The 6,129-nt window shown below is 38.0% G+C and overlaps 1 long non-coding RNA gene across 1 annotated transcript; it reads right to left on the reverse strand.

Moving 5' to 3' along the window:
* Window positions 1–2,244: 2,244 nt before the first annotated feature.
* Window positions 2,245–5,500, reverse strand: LOC140690180 (uncharacterized). The gene is made up of 4 exons (XR_012065356.1): window positions 5,389–5,500; window positions 3,726–3,808; window positions 3,492–3,601; window positions 2,245–2,285 (listed from the first exon to the last, which is right to left on the reverse strand). It is a non-coding gene; the product is annotated as an uncharacterized lncRNA (long non-coding RNA).
* Between the last annotated feature and the right edge of the window lie 629 nt (window positions 5,501–6,129).

Here is a 6,129-nt window from a genome sequence, read left to right on the forward strand (position 1 = left end):
AGAAATACAGCATGCCCCTCCTAAATGACCTTAAATATTGACGAAGTTTATGAGCATTATTATATTTATTCTATGGTATAGGAAGTACATGAGAATCACAGATATCTTCCTGGTGGAAAAAAAATGAAATAAAATTACTTCTCTCAGGTCCTCTTTGGAGCTAAGACAATGACTTCCATGCTCGTTCCTAAACAAACCAAAATGATCTTAGCACCATAGATATATATTACTAAATGACTTCACAGGATTGGAGGGTGTTGTCACTGTGATTTATGCTAGCAAGCTTATAAAGTTTTTATGAGACATTCTCTACCCTCAAGGATTTTATAATCTAGGAGGTAAATAAAACAGCCAGGCACAAGTTTTATAAAAAGTACCTGCTAACGTGGCCAGAAATGGTTTATATTTATAAACTTGGGGATGGGGTCTAATTCTGGGTCTCCCTGGCAGGCTGAACTAGATTGTACAGTTAGAAAAACATACTGAAAAATCGACCAAATGGCAACAGAGGAATCAGACCTGAAGGAAGACGAGGAGCCACTGGCCCCGTTGGAGCAGGAAGCGGCCACATCAGTTGATTTGGTCAAGGTGGTGATGTCCCAGTAGAAATGCCACAGATTTGCACTATTCCAGAGAGTAACTTACCAAAGGGAAAAGCTGAGGAAGGCTGCTAGAATTGAAACAAGGAGAGATACATGGACAGAGACACAACCAATATTATGATTCTGGGGATAAAATGGACTCTCCCTGCCCCAGGCTGTTGCTTTTCTATCCTCTGAGCACATGCTGTACTGTTTACATGTTCATTATATATTCGTTAAGAATTCATTTGCTGCGCAGAGTGAGTGCAGAACCTAGAACACAAAGGCAAAGTAACAACATTAATTATTTTTAGCAGCAGTTATTTATTTTTTACTGAAGTATAGTCAGTTACAACGTGTCAGTTTCTGGTGTACAGCACAACGTCCCACTCATGCATATTCATATATACATACATTCATTTTCATACTCTTTTTCATTACAGATTATTACAAGATATTGAACTTTGAAGGGGAGTAGTTTAAGGAAGAGAAAGAGAGACAACAGTAGAAGGTTCCACCTGCCCTACTTTCCAGCTTATAATTACTGATTGGTGTTTGAGATTCCCATGAGTTCAGGGGTCTTGTTTATCATTTCACTGCCATATCATTTCACTGTTACCTGACACATAGTAGGTACTCCACAGATATTTGTTCATTGATACAGACAATCCACTTGGCAGTCGGTAAGTTTGTTTTGATTTGGTTCTGAGTGAAATTGTATTGTTTTTGGAGAAGAAAAAAATTATACAGAAAATGTCTGCCAGAATTCTAATTTGGTGTAACAAGGCAATACACTGGTTTTCTTTGTTAACTTCCAAAATCTTCCATTTCACAGATGTTATATATGGAACGAGTCCACTTAGAGGAACATGACCAACAAGAAGAGGACGGAATCGAGCTGGGCACGATAGGGAGGGAAAACCAGTATTAGCCATTAGGATTGACTAAAGCAGCCCTCTGGACCCCATCTTTTCACGTGCAAATTGGTGATAATTTTTGAGACTATTCTGAGACAAGAATGATTTTTAAGAATATTCGAAGATACCAGATATTAAAGAATCATATACAGAGTCCACATTCAATAAATGTTGTCGAATCTAATGAATAAAAATACTGTCCTTTAGAAGAGATGTTTCCAGGAGAAAGACTGTTGTCTCAAGTTCACATGAGAACTAGGTTATAGAAAACTTTACGAGTCCATTTAAAAGAACTTGCTAAGGGACTTCCCAGATCACCGTACCTAAAGAAATTTCTTCAGTCTTTTCCCAACTTGCTAGAATAAAGATATTCTTTTCTCATATACCCTCAACCCGACTGAGTGAAGAATCTAACTCTTGTCAGTGCAAAGTTTCAGTTTTTAAGCACCTTCCTCAATCTGTGACCTGAGGTCCTTAGATCTGTTTATGATTGACTGGAGGACCTCGTTAGTGGGAGCCTCTGGAAAAACAGGCTTCGAGACCAAACACTTGCTCAATCCAACCCCTTGAAAAGCATTTCAAGAAGTAACTTCAAAAATTAATTTTAAAAATGTCTGCATTTCACTCTGTGGTGTAAAATCTTGAAAATTCAGTTTATTTGCATCTTAAAAATGAGTGTCAGGTGAACTCAGGAATTCTGGGCTCAGTCCTACTCCTGTTCCTTAATGACAGCATAAAAGGTAATTAGATCATCGGGTCCTGTGAGTCTCCATGACACCAGTAAACTCTGAAAGCCAAGAATGTAAAGTGTCAGTGTGGAAAACACAATTTGGACATTTTATTAACAAAGCAATGGAAAGATTATACTCTGCTGAAATTATCTCTGAGCAAATGCCTTTATAGTGCATTACAGTCACCAGAGCATCGTTTGCTTATTTCCTGAACAAATACATGACCCATAAGAATGAATTCTGTTGGCCAGAGCCAAATCCTTATCAAGCAAAATTTTTAAAAGCTGGTAGTAATCACACTGAGCTCTGAATTTGGATGGGCGTGCCGTGTTGAATGCTCTGGCCTGGAAAACTTGCTCTGATAATCCCTGAGCTAAAAAAACGATGCAGAACACAAAAGGCATCCGGGCAACGGGAACTGGCAACGCTCCCCATTCTGGGTGACCAAACCGGTACCATTCGTCACTGCTGAACCATCTTCACTTCTGCTCTCCCCATCAGCGTGTGCTGCCTTGTAGCATTCTCTCTCTCCGGTCTTTAAGAAGAATTTAGGGCTGTTTTTTAAAGCAGACTCAGAATATCACCTAGTTTTCTGCATATGTGGAGACAGGAATGTGTGATGCTATATGTGTGCAGAAGAAGCAGCCCCTTCGTAAACAGCATTGTGAAATTGCCACCATCTGGCATTTTCCAGGATGTGTAGGTAGAGGATATAGGATTGTAATGGAGGTTCATTGTATAAAAATTATAAAATACAAATCATCCTAATGCATGAATAAAATTTATCTGTAATCTTACCACCCAAAGACCACTACTCAGATTTTGTTATATAATCTCTAGAGAGAGAAACCTGGAAAGAGAGAAAGAGAGAGGGGGGGAGGATGTGAAGAAGAGAAAGAAAGAGAGAAAGGAAGAAAAGAATGAAAGAAGGGAGGGAGGGAGGGACTACAAATTGAGAATTTACTCTTTTGTGATTTGCTTGTTTCACTTGTCAGTTATTTTTGAATATTCTTCCATGTCAATTAATACATTTTTATAAGGACAAAATAGTATGCTAGTCAGTAAGTGTGCCATAATTTATTTCACAAATCCCCTACAGTTTAGACATTTGAGCTGTCAATTTTTTTGACAGGTGACTTTGCTGTGATCATGTTGCACAACATGTACATAATATTTGCACACTATATTAATTTTTTTCTTGATATAAATTTACAAAAGATGAAAGGGTGTGCATTTTTTAAGCTTTCCTCTAAAAGGCATACCTGATGTCATAGGGACAGTGAGGGGTGCTCCTCCATGTGGGATTACAGTCGCCATTGCTCAGGGACAATCAACCAAAATTGGGCTCCAATATTTTGATAATGACAATCTCCTTAAGGAAAAAAATAACATGAGGATTTTGCTTACTTTTAAGGGAAACTTTATCTTTCCTAAATCTCACAAACCAGCCTTAGCACCCACAGAAGATCCATTGGGCCATTGGACTGTGTACTCACGTCTGATCCTCTGTGGCAGTTGAAGGTGGCTTGGGGAAATGGGTTTCCCATCTTTAAAAGGGTTTCAGGAGCTACCTCCCTGCCTTAGGGAAAAAGAAAGGGACAATATCATTCATCATTCAGTGGATTGAAGGAATCCAAATCCATCCTCTCTGCAATAAAGCGTCAAGTCATAGACTTGACAGCTCCGAACCATGGCTCTTCCAGCTGTGACATTTCACAGAGGGCAACTGCTTAGCACTGATCATTTTCTCTATCACCTTTCCATGAATACACCCATGTTTCCTCTCTCCTACATAATTTTTATAATCCTTTATAAACTATTTGCCTCTCTGTAAACACTTCCTTTTCACCTTCTTTTATATACCACACACATTTCCCTATTGCACAAAATTCCTACATCTATAGCTTACTCCATGTTCCTGAGCTGCCTCCTAGATGAACTGGCTAAGAAAGGAGAAAAGCTAGGCTACTAATGATCTGGGGGTAACCTGGGGAGTGGTAGCAAACGTCATGGAAAAACAACAAAAATGGTGTCTGCTCATTGCAGTCAAATTTTTCAGCCATTGCTTTAAGTATAAAAGTTCATTTACACAAAGTCACAAGAAGATACCACATCACACCTTCAGGATGGTGTCAGTGAGGATGCCGAGAAATTGGAACCCTTGTACATTGCTGGTGGGAATGTAACATGGTGCTGCTGCATTGGAAAACAATTTGGCTGTCTCTCACAAAGCTAAACATAAACTACCATATGATCCAGCAATTCCACAACTAGGTATACATCCAAGGAACTGAAAGCAGAGACTCAGAGACTTACAAGCCAATTTCACTGCAGCATTATGCACAACTGCCAAAAGGTGGAAATACCCCAAATGTCCATCAACAGATGACTGGATAAACAAAATATAGTGTATATACACAATGAAATATTATTCAGCCATAAAAAGAAAGTTCTGATACATGCTGTGACATGGATAAACCTTGAAAACATTGTGCTAAGTAAATGAATCAGACACCCCAAGAAGCTCCGCTACATGAATTATCTAAGGTAGACAGATCTATAAAATCTGACCAGAGACTAGAAGTTACAAAGACTGAGAGGAGGAAGGGTTGGAAGTTACAGCTTCATGGTTACAGAGTTTCTATTTGGGGTAATGAAAACGTTTTGGAAAAAGATAGTGGTGATGTTGCACAACCCTGTGAATGTAATTAATGCCACTGAATTATACACTTACAATGGCAAACTTTATGCATATTTTATCACAATTTTAAATATAATATACCAAAAACCACTGAATTTTATACTTTAAATGGGTGAATCGTATGGTATGTGAATTATCTCCCAGTAGTGCTATTTTTTTAAAAAGTTCACTTATGCAAATTCCCCCTTTCTGCATCTGAATTATTGTGATTAAGAAGAAGGCATAAAAGAATATGAAAATGAATATATGTGTATATATGCGTGACTGGGACATTGTGCTGTGCGGCAGAGATTGACACATTGTAACTGACTATACGTCAATTAAAAATTTTTTTTAAAGAAAAAAAAAGAAGGCAGAGAGAAATCTAAAACACGTTTAACACTTTTTGAATTATGTTTCAGTGGCTTATTTTCCTTTTTTCTGCTTACAGTCCCTGCTGGTATAGAAAAATGCCTTACCTGCACTATGTTATTCTTTGACCATATTTGTTAACAAGAGCATCCATTTTTGTATGTAGCTGTTTAACATATATTATCTGAATTAAACAATAGTTGATACTAATGGTTTCCATCAGAGGTGGGCTTCCTGCTGTGAAAAGGGTGAAAACTGCTGTCAGTGAAGCTAAGCAAAAATCAGCTAACCTAAAGCTGAGATAAAGCCAGTATTTTAATTTTTAAGTTATGTTCAAAGACAGTTTGGGGAAAATAATGTCTATTCATTTTTGCATCATCTGTAGAAAATGAAACACAACTTTTAAAGGAAATCTTTATCATGTGTCAATATTCAAGGATATGGAGAAAGACTAGGAAAGAGAATGATTCAGTCTTATTGTGCAAAACCTTCTGTTTTGAGGATGAGGGAGAGTCTGCCTGGTATTGTGATGGGCTTTGAGTCCTTCTTCCCCGGCTTTGTGGATGGACCATTTAACATCTTATCTGCAGTTTCTCTCAGCTTCTTACCTGCAGCTTTTCTTCTGTTAAATAGGAATAATACAAATCAGGCTAGTTGTGAAAGCAAATGAAATATTTTGTAAAGGGGTCAATAATATGTCAGACGTACAATGGCCAACAGGTATACGAAACGGCGATAATCATCAGGGAACTACAATCAAAACTGCGAGATACCACCTCACACTTGTTAGGATGGCTATTGTCAAAAAGATAATAGAAAACAAGTACTGGCGATGGTACAGAGAAAGG

This window comes from Vicugna pacos, chromosome 29 (assembly GCF_048564905.1).
Source record: "Vicugna pacos chromosome 29, VicPac4, whole genome shotgun sequence".
NCBI classification, from domain to species: domain Eukaryota; kingdom Metazoa; phylum Chordata; class Mammalia; order Artiodactyla; family Camelidae; genus Vicugna; species Vicugna pacos.